Below are 24634 nucleotides of genomic sequence, written 5' to 3'. Positions count from 1 at the left end.
GAACCACTGGACCCAAAGCTCAGTGCTTGTTGGAAAATATCAAATTTTGAAGCCACACATTTCTCATGAACACACGTGTGTGTGCGCGCACACACACACACACACACACACACACACACACTGGTTGCTTCATCATACATTCATGCGGATCTGCTGAAAGCTGTTTGTTTGCAGGTCATACATATAGGGTTTCTTTGGCCTTGAGTGTGATTTCCCTGTAAGTCCACCTATCTGACTACAGCTGTCCTCTCCTCCTCAGTCAGCTTGGACTTCAGACATTGCCATCAGCCTATTGGTCATGGGATGGAGGGAGAGGGCTGAGAGCTGGAAATTGTAGAGAAGGGGGAGGTTCTTTGTAGCTTGTCAGCTGCTGCTCTGATGGTCTCGTTAAAATACTAGGGAGGTGAGAATATGATGCAGGGCCTGCTGGAAATTTAGGTATCCAGTAATTCTTGCTCCTGACAGCACAGAAATATCTAAACCAAATATTTTTGGTATTTTTAAGCACCATGTGCCAAGCATTATGCTTAGTACTTGGTTAGATAGGTACAAGATAATCAGATCAGACACTGTTCTTGGCCAGCAAGGAGCTCACACTCTGAGGTAGTAACTATCTTATCCCCATGAGAAAACTGAGGTTCAGAGAGGTTTTGTGACTTGATCCAGATCAAACAGTAGCCCAACGACAGAGGCAGTCTTTGAAGTCAGACTCATGTTCTTTCCATTTTACTGCCAAAGGTAGATTGTTGTTTGTTTGTAACAGGGGCCTGCCAGTGTTGCAGTGCTTCTTGCCGTTCTGCAATGATCACCCAGGTCACTTGACTCAAGCCAGGTACTGAAATTCAAGGCATAGCCAGAACTGGAAACCTGAGGTGGCTATCTTAGAAGCCAGATTGTTTTGAGGGGTGTTTTGAGATTCAGACATGGTTCTATCTCTTCTCCCCTCTCTACCAATTTCCCAACACCTCCTCTTTCCTCACACGTGGGGAGAAAGAAGTAAGTCAGAATTAGAACCAAAGTCTCCAGTCAAATGGGTGACCTTCTGGAGTCCTAGCTGTTACTTTAAACTGGCCCCCTAGGGGATGGCCCCCTAGGGGAATTGCTCCTGGCAGCAAAAAGGGAAACTGGAACCACCCCATGTCTGTGTTTGCTGAAGGACATAGCGATGCCTGTCACTCTGTACCCCACACAGGGATTAGAAACAATAGTGACTTCTAGTGGAAGCTGCTTATCTGGTCTCCCACTCATAGCACTAAAACTGTCCCTACCAACTCGAGGACCCATGGCAAAGAAAGGACTATGGAGAGGTGGTATTTGATTACCACTTTTGTTTAGGGCTTACTATGTGCCACCAGGAGTAGATACAGAAAAATCAGGTCAGACAGAGTTTCTGTCCCACACTGGGCTCACAATCTAGGAGGGAGAACAGGTGTTGAATCATTTTACAGATGAGGAAACTGGGGCACAGAAAAGTTAAGTGTCTTGCCCAAGGTGTCACAGTGGGAAAGTGGTAGAGCAGGGATTAGAACCCAGATTCTCTGATTCTCAGGCCTGTGGTTTTTCCACTGGGTCACGGTGACAGAGGGAAGGGGCAGCTTTCTGGCTGATACTACTCCCCTCCTCAGGTCTTTTGAAGCAGGTGGAGCAGACAACCTGATTAAGTTCAATTCTCAGACTGTTCAGGAGACATGTTTTCCCCTTCCATGTGAATATTGTCATTTAGTGCAGCACACTGGCTAGAAGTTGTGCCATCTTCTCCCTTCTCTTCCCTAAGAAAATAAAACTTTGTGGCAAATATGCCCCCATTTAGGCCAAAGAGGGGAGATAATTATCCCTGAGAGCCCAGAGTTTAAATCTTTAAACCTCTTTAAATTCTCCTCCGACTCAGTGCTTACACCATGGTTACAAAAGGGCTCTCTGTTTTTGTCAGATTTACTGCTCATGTACCCAGCAATTTTTGTCAGAACTGTAATTTTGAAAATCTCCATTTACACTGGGAGATAACATCTCAAGGCCAATCAGCATCAGGAGCGAAGGTACAAATTACCAACTCTAGAGCAAGCAGTTAGGCCCCTTCCAAACTTTACATGATAAACACAGTTTTCTTTGAGAGAGCTTGCATTTGTCTGGCACTCATTACCCAATTTAGGGACCCTTCACTGGAAACTTTCCTCTCCTAGCATGTCTTCGGCAAGAGTCTCTCTTCCACAATAAATTCTCTCCAGTGTTGCAAAGAGGGTTTCATAAGTCACATTGTCCCAAGGGGCTAGGGGCTGCTTGGTGGATCAATCGATCATTGGCATTTGTTGAGCATTTACTATGTGCATAGCCCTCTACCAGGTGCTTGGGGGAGTGCAATACAACAGAGTTGATAGACACATTCCCTGCTAAAAAGGAGCTTACAGTCTAGACATTAAACTAATTTACAGACGTGTTCCCTAAGTACTGCGCAGCTGAGGGTGGAGTGCATATTAAGTCCTTTCGGGTATAGATCCAAGTGCATAGGCGAGGAAGGAGGGAGTAGGGGAAATGAACACTTACTCAGGGAAGGCCTCTTGGAAGAGATTGATTTTAATAAGGCTTTATTACCAAGGTCATTTAATATGATTACTGAAGACTTTCTTACCAACATCATGGCATTTCTACCTCTGAATCATATGTTTTTCCCCTCTATTACCATAAATTAACTTTGTGTGGGTGTCTCTCTCTTTCACCAACCTGGATTCACCCAGTCTAACCATAGGGACCTGTCTTTGCTGCAGTGTCCAGTCCTCAGGCCATCACCCTGCTGCATCTCTCCACCTTCCACACAAGTTCAGCTCTGCTCCTCCTACCTCACTCGTGATCTAGTGGTCTGCTCTAGGCCTCCTCTAAGCCCCAGTGACCATGGGCTGCCTCAGCACTCATAGCTCCTAACACTGCCCCAATTCCCAGACATCTCCATCCCTATCTGCCCTGCTTTCTGCTCTTCCTGGGGGTCTCTCTCCTGCCAAAAAATGCCCAGGTTCTAGCCTCAGTTTCCCTCTTTTAACTTCCTCTACCTTTCACCGTCCACTCGTCCAACCTGCTCCAGTACCGCGACATTAGGCTGAGGGGTTTGAGTCATGGTTAAACTTCTAGCAGTCCACTCAGAGAATATTGCTTCTGCCAGCCTCACCATGAGAAAGAAAAAAAGAATGGCTGCCAACAGGTACATACAGTTCTGTTCTTTCCTCCCCGTAGGCTCCCCCACAGGTTCGCCACCTTTTCTCCCTCATCTTGGGGGTCTCCACAATGCCCTGGGCACATCAATCAATCAGTGGTGTTTACTGAGCACTTATTCTGTGCAGAGCACTGTACTAAGCAGTTGGGAGAAAACAATACATCATCATAATAATACAGATGGTATTAAGTGGAGAAGAAGCAGAGCCGGGAAGCAGCAAGGGTTAGTGGGTAAAGCAGGGGCCTGGGAATCAGAAGGTCATGGGTTCTAATCCCGGTTCTAATCCCAGCTTCACCACATGTCTGCTGTGTGACCCTGGGCAAGTCATTTCTCTTCTCTGGGCCTGTTACCTCCTCTATAAAATAGGTATTAAGACTGTGAGCCCTGTGGGACAGGGACTGTGTCCAACCTGACTACCTTGTATCTCCCCCAGCGCTTAGAACAATGCTTGGTACATAGTAAGCACTTAACATGTACCATAATTATTACATAGAAATATTCCCTGCCCTCAAGAAGCTTGCAATCCAGTGGGACAACTACCTTCCTACTCATATCTCCCCTCATCCTGAGGAGTGGGGCCATGAGTACTGCACTGAAGCCGTATCTTCACGGGACAGAATATCCAGAAATCTGGCCTCGTTTTCCCACCACAGTGCCCTCTCCCCTAGGACTTGTAACCCCTCAGAGAGAGTGTAACCCCTCAGTTCTGTGGGTGTGGGGGTCTTTAGCATGGGCCAGAGGGCATCAGAGGACTTGGGTTCTAATCCCGGCTCCACCACTTGCCTGCTGAAGGACTTTGGGCAAGTCATCCCACTTCTCTAGGCCTCAGTTTCCCCAACTATAAAATGGGGATTCAAAACCTGTTCTGCCTTTAGACTGTGAGCCCTATGTGGGACAGGGATTGTGTCCAACTTTATTATGTTGAATCTACCCCAATGCTTTAAATGGCACTTGACACATAGTAAATGCTTAGCAAATACCATAATTATTATTTTTTATAGTATAAGTGCTTACTCCATTCATTCAATCATATTCATTCATTCAATTGTATTTATTGAGCACTTACTGTGTGCGGAGCACTTTTCTAAGCTCTTGGGAAGTACAAGTTGGCATCATACTAAGCCTTAGGGTACATACAAGATAATCAAGTCAGGCACAGTTACTGTCCCACATGGGTCTGATAGTCTTAATCCCCATTTTGCAGATGAGGTAACTGAGGCACAGAGAGGTTAGGTGCTTACCCAAGGTCACCCAAGCAAGTGACTAGAACCAAGGTCCTTCTGAATTCTAGGTCCATGCTCTATCCATTGGGAACTCTGCTTTTATTGTTATTATCATCATCATCATCATCCAGTCTCAGACCAACACCTGGGCGATTTTAGGCCCATCCTGGAAATCAGCCCTTCAGCTCTAGAGATGGACCAGCATATATGGAAAGAGCTATGCCCAATTCAGGCAGAAGCTCTTTGAAAACACTCATTGCTGTGGAGTATAGCCAGGGAGGGTTGGTGGGTCCTGCTTAAAGCCCCCAGACCAGACTGCAGCATCTGACTTTCTCAGTGAAGTTATGGCCTTCTTTGAGACATCTGTCCATAAACAATTCAGACAACCTTCTTTCCCCAGCCCTTTCCTGAGTTCAATTCCCAAGGAACAGAATGCAAATACCCAAACGGCAATGAAAGCGTGGGCTGGAAAGGGAGCCTGGGCTTAGGACAGGTCAAACCCATTTGTGCACTTTTCCATGAAATGAAGGAAATGGGGGTGGTGTAATAGAAGTGTAGAAATCAGAAATAGCGGAGATAATGCCTACTCAGCTTCAGTACAAAAGATCAGCAAGGAGGCATGAATGGGTGTTAAAGAAAAATAGGCTTCCAACATACATTTGGAAGTTTTGGGTTTTTTTTGTTTTTTTTTTTTTCCTTTTCACCATCAGCATAGTAAATGTGGGTAATGGCCTCTTTGGCAGTCTGTTCAGAAGCAGGATTTCTCAACAAGGTGAGCCTCTCCTCCCCAGAGAAAACAATATATTAAAATGACATGAAGAGAGCGTCTTGTTTTTTCCACTCAGTGAGGATTTGTTATGCAGAGTAAGCCTCCAAATATTTTTAATGCTGACGTGTAGTGATGCTGCTCAGAACTGATGACTGTCATGATATGTCTGTCATGTGTTAAAGCCCCCACAATCAGTAAACACGTCCAACCCCAGCTTCTGTTGTTAAGTTGCCGGTGAATTTTCCAAAGTATTTTAACCAGAGTTGGGCTGAGGATGTCGACCAACTTTTGGTATTGTCTCTGGGGGCGGATCAATAGGCTTCAGCTGTTTGGGCTCACCAGCTACAGTGCCAGTAGCCCTGACAGTGGAAGGGGCAATCCGGGTGTGAAACAGGAACTGATTCTCATCCATCTGGGATAGATAAGCAGTATGGCCTAGGAGAGCATAGTCATGGAAGTCAGAGGACCTGGGTTCGAATCATAGCTCTGCCACGTGAGTGCTGTGTGACCTTGTGCAAATCACTTAACTTCTCTGGGCTTCAGTTTCCTCACCTGTAAAATGGGGATTGAGACTGAGCCTCAGGTGGGACAGGGACTGTGTCCAACCCGATTAACTTATATCTTCCCCAGTGCTTAGTATGGCTCCTGGAACATAGTAAGCACTTAACAAATATCACAATTATCCATTATTAGAGGAGGTGTTGTCCAGATCTGGGAAGGAGGGGAAGGCTAGTTGATCTCCAATATGAGCATTATGAAAGTCTAGATACAAAGGTATTGTTTAAGTGGTATCCAGTGGGGGGCAGGGGGAACCCTCCCAGCCCAGTGTCCCCTATTTGATTGGAAGCTCCTTGTGGGTTGGGACCATGTCTATCAACTCTATTGTATTGTACTTTCCCAAGTCCTTAATGCACTGCTCTTCACAGAGTAGTCAGTAAGTATTTCTGATTGGTATGGTCCCGTTCCTATCCCACTCAGTACTGCCCACTCACTACTCCTAGGATGGCTGAATCAGCTTCTGTATGTGCTTTCTCCCCACTCTCTGCATCTTCTGACACCCCCTGAGGCACACAAGCTTGAAACAGGAGGTGTGGAAAAAACACAGGCCTGAGAGTCAGGGAACCTGGATTCTAATCCTGGCTCTGTCACTTTTTTGCTGTGTGACCTTGGGTAAATCACTGAATTTATCTGTGTCTGTTACCTCATCTCTAAAATGGGGATTAAGTCCATGGGGCTCAATGAACTGTGTCCAGCCTTATATCTACCTCAGTACTTGGTACAGTGCATGACCCAAAGTAAGTGCTTAATAAATACCATTTTCAAAAGGGAGACAAAATGTGAATGGGACAAGGGGTTAAAACTGGAGATTCAAAAACAGACAAGGGAGCCATAGTTAATATAATGGTCATTGTGATCTTTAAGAGCTTAGTATGTGCCAAGCGTTGGGGTAGATACAATATAATCCACTAGATTGTAAACTCTTTGAGGGCAGGGATCATGGCTACCAACACTATTGTACTGTAATCTCCCAAGTACTTAGTACAGTGCTTTTAGTACAGTGAGAAGCAGAGTGCCCTAATCCCAACTCTGCCACTTTCCTGCTGTGAGACCTAGAGTAAATCACTTCTTGGTGTTCAGTTTAATCATCTGTAAAATGGAGATTCAATACCTGTTCTTCCTCCAACTTCAGAAAGCCCCCTGTGAGAAAGGGATTCATTCAATTGTATTTGAGCGCTTACTGTGTGCAGAGCACTGTACTAAGTGCTTGGAAAGTACAATTCAGCAATAAAGGGAGGTAATCCCTGCCCACACTGGGGATTGCGTTGAACCTCATTTTTTTAATACTTACCCCAGTGCTCAGTATAGTGCTTGGCACACAGTAGGTACAGGTCAAAAAAACCCCCATAACTATGATTATTGCTCTGCATAAAATAAGCAATCCATAAATACCATTGATTGAATAAAGCCATTAATCCAAACAGAGTCAAGCCACAGGAAGAGGGTGACCTCACTCAAGGAAGCTCATTGTGGGCAGGGACTATGTCTCTAATGTCATTATATTGTACTCTCCCAAGCACTTAGTGCAGTGCCCTGCACACAATAAGTGCTTAATAAATGTGAACGATGGCTTGATGGAGTATTAAAATCCATGGTAAAGAGCATGATGGAAAGTCTATCAGTCAGCAGGGGAATGAGGAAGCTGAAACTCTACAGGTGCCATGGACTCTGGAAATCCAGATGGGAGATGATCTTAAGGAGGAGAGACTGATCTTTGGGGTCAAAGTCTGGGGAAAGAGCAGAGGAAAGAACACTTGAGAAAAGACCTTTGATTTTGGGCAATCCACTTGGAAAATAGCCCCTAGGAATTTTCTGGGGGAAGTATATATTGTCCTGAGCACCAATCTGACTGGCATGTTTTCATCACCACAGAAAGAGAAAGTTGGTACATTAATGCAGCCAAGATGGAGTTTTCATTCACGGCAAGAACAAGCATATGTTTCATGTGGCTTAATCTGCAGCTGTCTCTAGAGATTTGATCTGCTACGAAAGTCATTTCATCACATGCATGAGTTGAGAACGATCCTATATAAATGAGGGAGATCATGCCAAAGTGCACCTCACAGCTGCATCCAGTTTGAAAATAATTGAACAAGATTTTATCTCTCCAGCTGACCTCCTAAGCTGATTAACTGTAGAAGGCGAAAAGTCCAATAAAATTCTGCTCTGAGGAATTCCATTAGGGTTTTGTGTTTTGGGGGCTGTTGTGTAATGTAGACTACTCAGAAATGACCCTCTAAACTACGGTTCCTTGGGATGATGAGCTAACTGTGAAATGGCTTAGCTTTTCTTTGAGCTGACTGAACCGGAACCTCATTTTCTCACCCCAAGGCAGGTTTTGTGGTGATAGAGGAGTGTGTGAAATGATTGAGATTCTCAACCATATCCTTAGCATGGTCATTATTATGGTGTTCATTAAGCACTTGCTGTATGCCAAGTACTGGGGTAGATACAAGACAATCAGGTCAGACACAGTCCTTGGCCCACATAGGGCTCACAGTCACAATCCCCACTTTACAGATGAGAAAATTGAGGCACAGAGAAACTAAGTGACTTGCCCAAGATCACACAGCAGGCATGTGCCAGAATCAGGACTACAATCCAAGTCTTCTGGTTTCCAGTCCTGGGCACTTTTCACTAAGCCATGAAAGATCACAGGGAAATGTTTCTTTCAAATTGATGTGCTCTGGGGTATGGAGGTGAGATTCCCTGCCAAAGCCTTTATCTGACCCAGTGCTACTGGGGCTTATTGATGTCCCGAGGCCTGCTTTGATGTCAGACAGCTGAACAGGGAAGATAAAGTAACAGCACACAGACTCAGGGCCTTGGGAGCTTCCCAGTATCAGGACGGGCATCACCTGCAGTACTGCTAAAAGACGATCAACCTTAAGGTCTACTTTTCAGCTAAGAGGTGTCTCATAAGGAGCGTCTTCATATAGGACAGTCGAAGATATTTGCCGCACATATGCACTGCATTAAGGTTGCTCTGTTCACCTCTGCCACGTCTCTGAGACCCAAAGACCCAAGCACAGAGTGGGTATTGGGATCCTCGCCCTACCCCTCACGCAAGTTGAGGAAAGCAAGGCCCACGTGGAAGGAGAAGCATGTTGGGAGGGTCCAGGAACCCCCAAAATGCAAGATTACTACCCCTGGATGTGAGGTCTGAGTCAGTATAGATACCATCTACCACTTCTAGAGCAGTTCTCCAGTCAATTGATGACATTTATTGAGCATTTACTTTGTGCAGAGCACTGTACTAAGCTCTTGGAGAGAATACAATAAACACAATCCCTCCCCTAGAGGCGTTTACAATCTAATGCCAACCTTCCTGCTCACCAAGTGGCAGGACAGGATCTTCAAGATAAGATTGAGGTCTTAGCAGGGCAGTCAGCTCCAGAGGATGCCCCATAGGCTCTGCCGCTCATGTCTGATTCTCCTGAACTGCCTACTTGCCTGAGGTTACTTGGAGGCAGGCAGAGCAGCCCGGAGGACCCTGCCGCTATGTAGAGCATCTGTATCAAGCTGTGTAGAGCAGCACAGTGGAAGTAGAGCACATCCTTCTCCTAAAACCTTTGCCCACTCTTCAGCCATCAGACCAGGTTTTCACAGTAATAATTTTGTAGGCTGCCTTACCCTGGTTCTAGAGCATTGCCTGATCACCAACCAGCATCAAAACAATACACATCACATGCCTTCACTTCATGGGACATGAGAGGGGAGTGGACAATCATCATCATCATCATCAATCGTATTTATTGAGCACTTTCTATGTGCAGAGCACTATACTAAGCGCTTGGGAAGTACAAATTGGCAACATATGGAGACAGTCCCTACCCAACAGTGGGCTCACAGTCTAAAAGGGGGAGACAGACAATGGCAAGATAACCACAGAAGTGGTCTATGATGAGCTGAGGAGGGGAAACCAAAATTGGTTTGGGACAGACAATACGATTGAGAGGTTTAATGAATCAAACCTCAAACGATGCAACAAGTCATGGTGGCTGGGAGATAACAGCAGAAAGCAGATCAGCTTGGCATCAAGTAATCAGAAATAGGAAGATGCTCATGGAGCAGAGACCCTAGGGAAGTTTGTGACACGAAAGAGAAAGGAAAGCAGCACTGATCACTATTAGTAATATATGCAGTAGAATTTCAAATTCAAGATTGTGACACGAAGGAGAAAGGAAAACAGCACTGGTCACTGTTAGTAATATATGCAGTAGAATTTCAAATTAACGGTGTACAAGGGTCTGCTCTCAGGCCACACCTGCCCATGCCTATTAAAATATCACTGTCACTAGCATCACCTTCAAACATAAATGACAACCTATATACATTTTAAACAAATGGTAATATAAATACTATCCATTTTTAAATGCGCTGAATGTACTCATCTTAATAAATTGTCAAAATAATATTTTTTCAAGTAATGGAAACTCCTTAATTCTCCTTGACAAAGTGACTTTTATTACATGGTTTTACATAGTATACAGTTGTCTATGAGGGTAACTATAATATATGATTTTACGATTCTAGCATTTTTAAAGAATCTCTGACAACTGTTTTTCAAATTAGATGAAAACACGGGTATTACACAGTTCATTAACAGTCATCATCTAAGACAGAAATTGCATTTTCTGCTGACTGCTTTGTAATATCTAAATATTCACCATAGTGCATACTTTTCTGAGAAAGGGTCACTTGGAACCTTCTATTTCATTAAAAATAACTTTTGTTTCCTTGACAAAGGCCACCAGCTGAAACGTCAATTACCTGTCCTAATGGATGACAACTGAAAGTAGAATAAACATATTTTTAATGGAATTGATGGTTAAAGTGACCCCATCTCGGGAAATAAGCACTTCGGCGAATATTTATTACTGAATTAAAGAGATCCTAATAGAGGCAGTAGTTTCTATTCATTACTATTTCTTACTTTCTAAAGAAAGAACATGGAAAAATATCCTGAAATACCTTCAGTAACTACCAATCATCTCTGCTGCATATTAAACTTCATACTGGGGGCTGTGAAGCCTAATGCAAAAGACACAGGACTGAGAGTCGGAAGATTATGCCACTGACCTGTTGTATGACCTTAGAGAAGTCACTTAACCTCTCTGAGCCTTGGTTTCCTCATCTGTAAAAATGAGTGTAAACTAATTGCTCTCTTTACCACTTGGGTAGTTAGGCCTGTATGGGACTCCTAGGATCTGTTTCTGATCCACTTATCTTATATCTACCTGGGATTTAGCCCAGTGCTTGCCACAGAGTGAGTGCTTCATAAATACCACACCCCTTACTACTCTCTCAGCATTCCACATCCCCCGTAGGTGGGGGTGAGTGTCCCTCACTATAGCACACCTATGGTCTATAATGTCTTAACTGCTTGATGTCATGCCAGCCCCCTCTGCAGATCCCCATTATGTGCTGAGAGAAGCAGGGATCCAGTGGACCCATGGGGAACTCCCCTATCCTGCCCCCAGGAAGAACCAAACTTCCACTCTGGGAGGTAGAATAAAATTGTCAGTATCTTATAACCTGCTGTTTTCTCTACTCTTTCTTACAAATCAGAGGCCCTGGATGTTTTGATTCTTATCCTCATCCTTCTCAAGTGTGACAAACCTACAGGCTACAATATAAAAGTCAGAATTTGCTGACCTTTTGATAGTACAAAGACTGCTAGAGAGAATTTTCGTTTGGTTCTTTTCTTATGGTTTGGTGTTTTTATGGTTAAGTGTGTCTCTGTGCCAGGCACTGTACTAAGAGCTGGGGTAGAAACAAGCTAATCAGGTTGGACACAGCCCATGTCCTACATGGGGTGCACAGTCTTACTCCCCATTTTATGGGTGCAGTAACTGAGGCCCGGAGAAGTTTAGTGACTTGCCCAAAGTGGAGCACTAAGTGGTGTAGTCAGGTCCTCTGACTCCTGCTCTTTCCACATGACCACAGGTTCTGCTGATGTTATTGGCCTAGGGTTCTGCTCTAATGGGTTTAGAGAAAAAATCTGTTTGCTTTGCAACATTGGCACAGAAAAAAAGACCAAGAAAATCAAAATGGGGGCCTCCAGCTGGGATTGGGGTTCAGTGAAAATCACTTTTCTGCCTGCCGGTGTACACTGAGCCAACCCCTCTTATTCTGATGTCTAATTTGAATTCAAATGACAGTGCCACCATGATGCTTCTGTGATCCTGTAGCAGCTATTTGAGGTCTCTGACATGGTGTGAGCCTTTCTCCCTCACTGCAGGAAGCTTTCAGCAGAGGTGAATGGTTGGCACCGTTTGAAAGAATGAGAAATCGGATTGGCAAAGTCAAAATTAGTTCCAAATTCAGAAATGCAATGGAGCCTTGAATTTGGAAGCAATCAAGCTGAATTTTCCCCTCTGGATCAGGGATCGCCTCCTTCCCAGGTTCTTCCCTGGAGCTCACAGTCTCTACAGTCCCAGATTTCCTGCCCTCCTGTCCCAAACTGGAAATGGGGTGAGAGTGTTTGGAGGCAAAGAGGGTGCCAGCTTCACTACTAACCAGAAGCGTCGTCAGTTATGTGTGTTCTGGAACTTGCCCCTGTCTGTGGCTCTGATGAGAATGGCAGTAATTAACATAATTGTATTTCTTGAATGCTTACTATATGTCAAGGACAGTGCTAAGCACCAGGGTAGATATAGGATAATCAAATAGGACATAGTCCCTTTTCCGGGTGGGGCTCGCAGTCTAAGGGGGAGGAAAAAGAGGTATTGAATCCCATTTTACAGATGAGGAATCTGATGTACAGAGAAGTTGAGACTTGCCCAAAAACACGCAGCAGATAAGTGCCCTGACTCCCTGTTCTCAGGAGCCATGTGAATCCCTAGCCACTCAGCATCTAGGCAGACCTTTCCTCTCCTTTCTACTTTTTTAACATCCAGGAGCACGGCCCCTCTGTGGGATCGTTCTAGTACATTCCCTTCCCGCAGACCATAGAATTGATCTCTGATGAGCTTCTCCAACGCCTCACTTCAGGGGATGAGTAAAGGTTCAAAGATCAGGCAAACCACCACAGTCCTCTAGTGTTTGAGCCACCGAAATGATAGAATGTGGAAGAGCTGGAAAACAGTCTTCAGTGCATTGCAAAAATGATGCAATGGTTGGAAAACTGTAGTCCTTTCCCGCTTGCCAAAGTAGCAATGTTGTTAATAAGTAAGGAGTGGAATTAGTAGTGTTTCTGGGGATGGAGGGAAGGCTTAATTATTTACAGAGAACAACCCTTCAATTCCAGCCAAAGAATCAGTCCTTAGATCAATTCCATGTGGTACATTTTTTTTATATAATTCTATTCCATTTTAAGCATTGGTCCTTATAAAGAAACCAAAGTGATCAAATGCATACTGCACTTACAGCATTTACAACTCAGTTGTAATATGCAAGGTGTTTATCTTTCAGCTAAAAATTAAATGTTCAATTCTTACTTGAATTAGGGTACAATAAACTGTAGTAAATACCTGTACAACACCTACAAGAATCACACACTCTGACACAAACACTATTTTAAGACCCACCAAAGAATGATCTCTCATCTCCAATCCCCTCCGATTGAAAGTTTAACATTTGAAGTTTGATATTAAGGAAATTGGATTTCCTAAGTGAGATTTCAATGCAGCAAGATGAAGCCTCCAGTACAATAATAATAATGGCATTCGTTAAGTGCTTACTATGTGCAAAGCACTGTTCTAAGTGCTGCGGGGAATACAAGGTGATCAGGTTGTCCCATGTGGGGCTCAGTCTTAATCCCCATTTTACAGATGAGGTAACTGAGGCTCAGAGAAGTTAAGTGACTTGCCCAAGGTCACACAGCAGACATGTGGCGGAGCCGGGATTAGAACCCATGACCTCTGTCTCCCAAGCCTGGGCTCTTTCCACTGAGCCACACTGTGTAAAAGCCTCCATATCAACTCAGGCATCCAGGAAATGACTGTCACTTTCGTTAAGCTCCAAGCTCAGTCATTTAAAATAAACAAACAAAAAAACGCTCTCAATCTATTCTGCCAGTCCAACCAAAGCCTGATGAGGGTGTGTGCTAGAAAGTAATAATGAGGTTTTTATTTCACTAATTATTCTTCAGCCTTTGAAATGTCAGCATAGGTCAAAGAGCAGCCAAGTTTTAAACCAGATAGGAATTCAAATAAGGAGGATACTGCAGCTCTCTCCACAAGAGTGGAGTCAACAGTAAAATGGCTTTCAGTTAAATGTGACAGTAAAAAGAGGTGCAAGGTCTCAAACTTGCTTGTTGGAATTGAAGTGTTTCTTTCCCAGGTTTTCATAATCATCTAGTGATGTCCCAATATTAAAGTCACTAACTTCTGAGGGCTAACACTGTGGAAATAATTCTCCTCCAACACAAGGTCGTCATATTTTCCAGAGCTTGGAGCAGTAGTTCCCAGAGATCAGGGACCAAAAGACAGGCAAGATAGAGGCAAAAGCTGAAAAATACAGGGAGTGAGGCAAGTCCTTAATACGGTGCTCTGAATGTGATAAGCACTCAATAAATGCTATTGATTGACTGACTGATAAACAAAAATGGAGCCAGAGAGATACTCATATATTTGCAGAAACAGAGAGAGGGGAAAGAGATGAAACACACACACAGACGCGCACACACACAATATTACACACAGCCAGAGGTCTTTTATACTGGCAACAGCAGGTGAGCAGAAAGACTATACCCCTTGTATTTCTGCATTTAACATAATCCTTGTCAACAGCTTTAAGGCACTCAATCCCCTCTCCCCCTCCCTCCTCTAAATTCAATCTGCTCACTGTACCTCAATCTCGTTTATCTCACTGCCAACCTCTTGAGCACATCCTCCCCCGGCCTGGACTCATTCCCCCTTCATCGTGGATAAATTACCACTATCCCCACCTTCAGAGTTTTATTAAGATCACGTTTACTCTGAAGCCTTCCGATTAAGCCCATTTCCCTACCTGCCCCTCCTTTGTCAATTATGCACTTGGATCTGTACCCCTTAAACACTGATACGCCACCCCCAGTCCCATAACTCTTATGACATACCTGCCTTTTTCCTTACCTATATGTAATGTATTTTAATGTCCGTCTCCCTCTCTAGAGTTTGTGGTCAGGGATCATGTCTATCAACTCTATCATATTGTACTTTGCCAAGCATTTAGTACGGTGCTGTGCTCAGAGTAAGCGCTTGATAAATACCACTGGCTGAATGAGTTAGGGAGCAAGTCTGCCCCTTCTCTGCTGCTGCCCCCACAGGATTATTCTGCTCCAGGCCTGACCCAGCTGCCACCACAAATTGGAGCTCTCCAACCAAAGTCATCTGGCATACAGTCCCTTCTTGCTGAAAACCCTGTGGAACCAACCAACTAAAAGAGCAGAAGCAGCAACCTTTGCCACTGAGCCTGCAGACATATCAGTGGCAAGGGACGGGTCAGAGTGGAGTATTCAGTGTTGCCTACTCTCCTGCTCATTTGCTGCTACCCTGAGCATACTGCTGCTACTGCCAGCACTGCCATAGTGCCACTTACCACAGCAGGATGGGCCCCCAACTGGGAATTTTCCAACTCCTAAAATGAGTCCCCAGGCATCTGACCCAGACACAACCCCTGCCTCGGGTGGCCCATATCTTTCAAAACCAACCCCAGGGGAGGGCTTGGGTGCCCCAAGTTTGGGAGCAAGCTATGATTCCAGAAACGCAAAAAGGGCAAATGGGTGTTTCTGGACAGTAAAGTTCAAGAGTGAAAAGTGAAGGGTGAATTTAGGATGATCATTCATTGTCAGCTCATTGTGGGCAGAGAACGTGTCTACCAAGTGTTATATTGTACTCTCCCAAGCATTTAGTACAGTGCTCTGCACACAGTAAGTGTTCAATAAATACGATTGATCCAACAGAACAATCCCAGTTCTGGGGCAATGAGGGCTGCTCAGAGAATCCCATAAATCTCCCAGATTCCCCAGAAAGGACAAGGAATTGAGTTATCGGTGGTACTAAATTGAATGAGGCTACTGACACCTTTGGAAGAGAGAAATAAAATCCAAAAATGACCTTGATAAATTAGGAAAATGATATAAAGCATAGGTGAATTTAGTCCTTAGATACCCAATTATTAGTGGAGCAGAAAACTATCCAAGGATCATAGCTGACCCCAAGATGACTATTAGCAATGTAAAGTCAATAGTAACAAAGCCCACATGCCGATGGGGTGTATTTTTAGGAGCATACCACGCAAGAGTTGGAAAGGAGCCATCTTTTCTCTGCACTGTGCACAGGTCGAACTTAACTAGTGAACCAGGTCCAGTGCGGGAACTGCCTTGGAAATAAAGAAACTGGAAATGGTTTAGTGACAAACTCCAAAAATGATCCATCAAAATGGACCTATTACCAGTCAATCAATCAATGGTATTTATTGAGGGTTTATCATATGCAGAGCACTATACTAAGCACTTACCTCACTCTGTCTCTTTTTCAACTTTTATCTCTATCTTGCCTGTCTTTTGGTTCCTGGTCCCTGGAAACTACTGCTCCAAGCTCTGGGAAATAGGTCCATTTTGCAAAGGTTAAAAGAATCAGGGCTGCTTAATGTGGAGAAGACTTGGCTGAGGGAATGACTTAACAAAGGATTCCAGGTGGTGGAAGGGATTTTATGAAGAGGCTGATGAGTTATTGTTCTCCATAGTCCAAGGATACCACGAGAGGGAAGATATGTGAAACTGGCAGCAAGATAGATCTGGGTTGGCATTGGGAAAAAACAGTTACTGGCTTAAGTTGTAGAATCTCCAACCCTGGGGTTGTAAGCTCCTTGTGGGCAAGGAACGTTTCTTCCAAATCTGTAATTTTGTGCTCTCCTAATTGCTTAGTACAGCGCTCTGCACACAGTAAGCACTCAGTAAACCTGATTGATTGACTGACTGTAGAATCTCCATCCCTGGAGATCTGGAAAGGAAGACTGGACACCTGTATGACCCAGAGGGTCATAGCTGACCCCAAGATGACTATAAGCAATGTAGAGTTAATATTAACAAAGCCCACGTGCTGATGGGGTGTATTTTTAGGAGCATACCATGCAAGAGTTGGAAAGGAGTCAGACCCTCAGAGGCAGGTATCTCGACAAGATGACCTCTTGATGTCTCCTCCAGCTCAGTGATTCTGAAACTGCTTCCTTGGGTTTGTGTCGGAGCTTTGCTATGGCATTAATGAGGACTGGGCTGGACCCAAGAGCATATCGGAGGCTAATCAAATGCTTCCACCCCCTTCCCTCATCACCCAGAAATGATGTGTTGTTCTAACAAGACCCTACAAGGGAGTTTTGCTGCCACCTTGTGACTTGAAAGGAGTCCCCACCTGATTGTCTATCCGGATTTGACTTTCAAATAAATCCACTGATTTTGTACCACTCTCTTGCTGAGCCCCCTGGGTAACAGAACTGCGGCTAACGCATTTCCTCAGCGGTCAAATTAGTTGAGATGGGCCCCATGTCCAGGGAAAGGTTTCCTGGTAAGTAGTGGGTAGGAGAACTAATAATGAGATGATAAAGAGGCTTCTCCAAGAGGATGGGGTCAGGCTGGTGGGGAAGGCTCTAGGACCAAGTAGCACCTGGGAGGGACTCTGCTGGCCTCATGCTCTAAAATTGTTCTATGTGACTCTGGTGATGGGGGCAACACTCAGCCCCACTAGAAAGCCATTCATGCCTGGGGAAACAAGGGAACTGATCTCCCCCCACCCCCAGGCTTGATCTGCCTCATTGGAACAGCACTGACCTATGAAGGAGCCTCCTGCAATGTCTGAAGGATAGCCACTGCCCCTCCAGAGACTGGGAGCAGGGTCTGGCCCATTTTCTGAGGGGCCGCTGCTACCTATCCAGATTGGTGACTGGCATGCCTTGTCCCATTAATAGTTACCAGGTGGCCGAGCTCCCAGAACAGAGACTTGGAGGGTAATTGGGTCCTTTGCAGGCTCCCAGCCCCACTCTGTTTCTGGATGGGGCCTCAACCAAAATATTGGAGGGATCCCCTAGGGTGGTGGATCTGCCCCTTCCCACTGGAGACAGCGATGGCACATGGTGGCACTTTTAAATAGCTGCCACAAGTACAGGTTCAGAGTACTGACCTTTCCATTTCCTCCAAAATCCCAACCTGAGAGCCTTTCTTTGAATCCAACCTGAACTTTGCCTAGGAAAACCCAGGCTCTAGAACAAAACACACACTAATTAAGGAAACAAACACAGTGAATTTCTAATGTGCTATATTGTTTTCAAATGTAATTGGATTGATGCATGACAAAATTGCCTCGGCTTCTTGCTCCTGAAAGGTTTTGTTGATGTAATTTATGTCTTGGAACCTGTTAGCATTCCACAGGCACTAGAATGATGAACATAACTTCCTTAATGAAAGCTAACCTTAAATCTCCTTTTCTGCCAGTAGACTATTTTTACAAGGCTGTGTAGGAAAAGGAATACATTCCCCAACAGTTACACGGTCATTTCACTGCTGTCATCAGCAAGCATTGACATCGATAAGGCATTGACATCATGATATCAGATCAAACCAGGCTTCCTGGTAACAGAGCTAAGGGCATATACCATCAGGAGAAGTCTTGCCTTTGTATCATAATATCTTCATCATCATCATCGATACCAATAGGATTTAATGAGCACCTACTGGGTGCAAAGCACTGTCTTGAGTGCTTGGGAGAGAACAACAGAAGTGAGACCCAGAAATGACTGCCCTCCAGTAGTTCGCAATCTAATGGTCTTGGATTGGTACTCAAACAGTGCTTTCTTTCAGACCTCCCAACCCCATCTGGGGGCATTAGTGACTTACTAATGACCTACATCAGCCTTGAAAGCGGGATTGATTTGCTTCTATGTTGTGAGCCCACTCTTCTAGACTGTGAGCCCACTGTTGGGTAGGGACCGTCTCTATATGTTGCCAACTTGTACTTCCCAAGCGCTTAGTACAGTGCTCTGCACACAGTAAGCGCTCAATAAATACGATTGATTGATTGAAGTGCCCAACTCAGATAAATACTGATGAAGAGAAAGAAGAACTCTACAAGGATCTGGACAGTGTTGTAGCACTATCAACATCTAGGAAGCTTTAGCACTATAGAATGGGGTGGGTAGTGATTCCAAAATGTGCACACAAAAAAATCATTGGACCACATGGGATTGTTAAGATGTTTGCCCTTGGTGGGCATCAGGGACTATAATACTTGAATATCTTGGTTTATTCCAGTGAGTAGCATAATGCTTGGTACATAGTAGTGTTTATATATGCCATTACTATCTATCTACCACCAGCCCACTTCTATCTTGTCAGCAAATGTGTCAAATTTCAGCTTGTAATCACCGACACCATTTTCCATCTCTCTAAAAAGAGAGACAGGAGGTCAACTCTGAGAGCAGAGACACTGGAAAGACCAGAATATCAAGAGGTAGATTGAAAAACAAGTACTGCAAATGACAACCACATCAGTGCAGCAAATGACAATTTTATATGCACTCACAGTGGAAAATGGCCATGTCGGTTCCACGTCAGTCCTTCCAGCTTCACCTGCTGATATGGATAGGATTTTGCTTGTCAGTAGAGTCATCTTGGAGCAAAAAGGGCTGCTTGCTATACAATCTATAATTCATCAACTGACTATATTTAATATTGAGTGTTTAAGTGCTTACTATGGACCAGGCACTGTACTAAGCACTGGGGTAGATACGAGATAATCAAGTTGAACACCATCCCTGTCCCACATGGGGCTTACAGTCTTAATCCCCATTGTACAGGTGAGGTAACTGAGGCATCAAGAAGTGAAGTGACTTGCCCAAGGTCACACAGCAGACAAGTGGCAGAACTGGGGTTAGAACCTAGGTGCTTCTGACTCCCAGGGCCATACTCTATCCACTAGCCATGCTACTGAGTACTTGTTAGAGTGATGATGGTGATGGAGATTCATCAATTAATATTATTTATGATAATAAAGATGATGGAGTTTCCCATCATAAATGATGGGCATACAATGCCTTGTCCTCAAGAAGTAGTAGTAATAATGGTAGTATTTGTTATCTATTGAGCCACACTGGGTGCAATGCACTGTACTGAGTGCCTGCAGATGTACAGTAATAGCATGAAACATGTTGCCTGCCCACAAGGAACATACATTCTGTTGAGGGAGGCAGACATAAACATACTGAGAAGTAATCTGAATAAATAATTGAATGTTCATTTAAATGCACACATATACACAAGGGACATAGTTTTCAGAGTAGACACAGTGTTTTCAATTGAACTCACACCCAGATATAGCCTATAACAGAGCTCAGAAAGTTGAGAAAATATTTCATAACAGATTAGTGGAAAATATCATGGCCTAGTGGAAAGAAAATGGACCTGGGAATCAGAGCACCTGGAGTCTAATCCTAACCCTGCCACTTTCCTGCTATGTGGCCTTGGGCAAGTCATTAACCTGGGCAAAGGGTTCCTCACCAGCAAACTGGAGATTCAATATCTGTTCTCTCTCCTACTTAGATGGTGAACCCCATGGGGGACAGGGACTGTGTCCAATCTGATTAACTTTTATCTACCCCAGAGTTTAGAACAGTGCTTGACACATAGTAAGCGCTTAACAAATACCAAAAAAAGTTTGTTGAAACACCTCCTCCAACAAGCAAGCCTTCCCCAGTTAACCTCCCATGCCATCTCATCAGCCATTTCTAGCACTTATAAACTTATTTACACTCACCGTCGGGATTTATTATCTGTGTCTACACGATCATTTATTTTCACCACTCTAGCTGTGATATTTTTGTGTTTGTCTCACCCATTAGATGGTGAGCTACTTGTAGGCAGAGAACTTATTCTTCATTTCAGGCTTGTTGAGAAGCAGCGTGGTCTAGTGGACAGAATACAAGCCCCGGAGACAGAGTACTTGGGTTCTAATCCAGACTCTTCCAGTTGCTAGCTGTGTGAACTTGGGCAAATCACTTAACTTCTCTATGCCTCAGTTTCTTCAACTGTAAAATGGGAATTAAATCCTACTCCCTCCTACTTAAACTATGAGCCCCATTTGGGTCAGGGTCTGTGCCCAGACTGATTAACTTGTATTACACCCATGCTTAGAAAGTGCTTGACATATAGTAAGCACTTAACAAATACTATAATAATAAGGATTGTTCTCTACTTACCAAGCACCTAGTATAGTGCATTGTACCAAGTGGGTGTTCAGTAATCACTATTACTACTTGAAAACAATCACATCTATATTCACATCTAGAAACTTAACAGGACTCTGGATATTTTCTTGAACTTCAGCAGAACAGGGATAATTTGGCCTCCAATATATTTATTACTGCTGCTTGGTAAAACTAGGCCATTTAATTTTTCTGAGTCACAATATTTTGGCATCGCAGGATAATTATTTTGCATTTCCCTCTTCTCTGCTTTCTGAATCTTAATTGATTTCCTTTTTTTCCAAATTGAATGGAAAGGCAGGATTTCTGCCTTTTTATCCAGCATCTATGTACTGTGAGTTCATAAAATTCAATGACTTGGGTTTTTAGATTTCCCCCACATTCTCTTTTTTAGTTTAAAGCACAAATGTGATTACAAACACAATGCAACTCCACAAAACATTCCAGGACTGTCATCTACCATAGCGCTAGGCTCTCCCACTACTTTACACTGATAACTGAGCTGGTTGGCTCTCTCTCCCAACGTCATCAAACCAAGAGCCTCCATGGCAAAGGAGCAAGGGGAAACGAGGGTCAGACCTGTTCCTGGCAACACTGGCAATCCGAGATGAAAGCAGGAAGACCAAGATGGGTGATTGGATCCTTCAAATGTGTTGTCTCAGTGCAGAGCAGTGCTGCTGTGGGCTTATTGAGAAACTGCATGGCCTAGTAAAAAGAACATCGTCCTTGGAGACCGAGGATCTGGGTTCTAATACTGGCCCTGCTACTTGTCTACTGGGTGACTTAGTGCAAGTCATTTAACTTCTCTTTGCCTTGGTTTCCTCACCTGTAAAATGTAAAAGTGTCCCAGTGGGACAGAGACTATGTCTGACATGATTATTTTGTATCTACCCCAAGGCTTAATATAGTACTTGGCACGTATAAGTGCTTAAAGAAAACACTATTATTATTATTATTGTGACCCTTCAAGACCTTGTGTGCACTCTGGAGTGGAGCAATTCTGGTTTCTACGTTGCGACTGCCATCCCCTCAACCTCTCCAATCTGGGCCCTGGTTCCTACTGGGAGGCAAAACTGCCCTGGGGGTGGGGATGGGATAGCTAAATCTGCAACCCCAGCTCAGGCCGGCAGAGCCAGCGGGCCAGTAGAGATTTCCAGACTGGTAACTGTGTCACACTGGAGCTAGCAGAGGCTCTATGTCTCCCAGGGGCCTCCAAACTGGTAACCATGTCTCACGGGGGCCAACAGAGGCAGCAAACCTCTGTCCACCCCAGCCTGGGCCCACGTCTGGAAGTGTAGCCTCAATGAGTGGCACAGTAGCTCTGAACCCAGGCTCTGCAGCACCACATAGCCTGTCCCAGCTGCAGATCCACCAGTGGTCAGACTCTCATCCTCTGTCACTCAAGCAAAGGGTTTTTGGGACCAAAACCTAATCTTCCCCAAAAGGTCCAGCCCCCACAGGAATCTCTGTTCCTTCCCCTTCCCTCCTTCATCTCTTAGCAGCTGAAGAACTCACTGTAGACATCGGGACCAGTTCAGGCCAAAGCAAAGGATGCAGGAAGGCAGAGGAACCACAAAGGGAGACGAGGGAGTAGGAAAGATCAATCAATCAATCATATTTGAGTATTTACTGTGTGCAGAGCACCGTACTAAGCGCTTGGAAGAGTACGATATAACAAAATTGGAAAACACATTCTCTGCCCACAATAAGCTCTAGAGGGGGAGACAGACATTAATATAAATAAATTATGGCTATGTACATAAGTGCTGTGGGGCTGAGGGAGGGGTGAATAAAAAGAACAAATCCGGGTGATTCAGAAGGGAGTGGAAAAAGAGGAAATGAAGGCTTAATCAGTGAAGGCCTTTTGAAGGGGATGTGCCTTCAAAAAGACTTTGAAGGTGGAGAGAGTAATTTTCTGCCGGATGTGAAGAGAGAGGGCATTCCAGTCCAGAGGCAGACCGTGGGCGAGAGGTCACTGGTGAGATAGACGAGATCGATGTACGGTGAGTAGCTTGGCATTAGAGGAGCCAAGTGTGTGGGCAGGTTTGTAATAAGAGAGCAGCAAAATGAAGTAGGAGGGGGCAAGGTGTTGAGTATTTTAAAGCAGATGGTAAGGAGTTTCTGTTTGATGCGGAGGTGGATGGACAACCACTGCATGTTCTTGAATAGTGGGGATACATGTCCTGAATGTTTCTGTAGAAAAAATAATCCAGGCACCAGAGTGAAGTTTGGACTGGAATAGGGAGATACAGGAGGCAGGGAGGTCAGCAAAGAGGCTGATTCAGTAATTAAGGTGGGATAGAAGTGCCTGGATTAACATGGTAGCAGTTTGTGAGGGTTGAATCAACAAGATTTAGTAATAGGTTGAATATGCGGGTTGAATGAGAGAGATGAGTCAAGGTTAACGCCAAGCATCCCTGGAGTAACAAATCCAAGAAACCCTAAGCACAGCCAAGCCTGCCTCTCCTTCCTCTCACACCAGCTGGGCAGGGCTTGAAAACAAGATAAAGGCCACTCTAAACTTCACACTACCCCCAGTCCAGCTCTTACACCCACACACATATCAAAGAGAAATGAGCCAGAGAAGAACTAAGGAAAAAGAGATGTATTAAAACTTCTTAAAGTTACTGAGGCTATATCTTTAGTGAAAGGTTTAAACCACCCTGCTTTTCTAAATTCTGTTTTGTCTTTCTCGCCCTTGAGGGTAACAAGAAATGGGATTCTTACCTTCCTTCAACCAAGTTTACCACACGCACACACACACGGGCCATAAGATACTATTTATTCTGAACTTGTGCATTTCACTGTCAATTGAACAGTCAATAGCCACTGGGAAACTTTTTTGTCTGAAGGGTGATTGTGTCCACAAGACCTGTGTGTAGTACAGAGGAGGGAGGTTGTGTTATCTTTGCTCCGGCTAGCAATTGCACTGCATCTGAAAACACCAGAACTCCCTATCTCGACACGTTGAGTTAATAACAATCTGTCTTTCCCCAGGCCCCAACCAATCCAGAAGCTGTCTCCTTCCAGGGTGTTTGCTCAGTTGAAATTGCTCTAAGAGATAACAGGGGAAAAAAAATCAAATTAAAATGTTTCTCTCCTACCCTTTCGCTACCTCCTTGGAAATCGTTAGCCCGGATGAGGGTTAGCCTAGCAGTGGCGATTCAGTGAAGACGGTGACGTCTGTCTCTGTGAATCCTGCTGTTCACATGTGTATTATAGCAGCTGTTAATTCACAGTGACACACAATCATGGCCTCAGGAGCAGGGTTAACGCACCATTAGCAGTGCCTAAATGTAAGCAGAAATGATCGATATTAAAGGCCATCTCTCCTCACCTCCTCCCTTTCAGGAAAGAGAGAAAATGGAGGCTGCAGGATCAGAGCCCCTCACATAGATCTACCCTCCACAGGTTGGAGGAGATCCCGAGAAGGAAGCAACGCTGCTGAGAAGAATCAAAGATCTCTGTCCCTGGAGGATCATCCTTACACCTTGCCACGGGATGGGAATATGGCCACCACATTGAGTGGAGAAAGCAGAGACCACTCGGAGTGCCAATCCAGGTAAATCCTGCTCCTTATCCCTTAATGGTTCCATGAACTCTCACAGCGTTCTTCCAACACTTCTCCCTTCTCCTTCCCCACCACCTCCACTTTCCACTGCTTCAACTCTTTCTGGTATCATCTTTTCCCTTGGGAATGTC

The sequence above is a fragment of the Tachyglossus aculeatus genome, chromosome 14 (assembly GCF_015852505.1).
Source record: "Tachyglossus aculeatus isolate mTacAcu1 chromosome 14, mTacAcu1.pri, whole genome shotgun sequence".
NCBI lineage: Eukaryota > Metazoa > Chordata > Mammalia > Monotremata > Tachyglossidae > Tachyglossus > Tachyglossus aculeatus.
The sequence above is the reverse complement of the archived record's forward strand: the minus strand, read 5'-3'. Positions refer to the sequence as shown.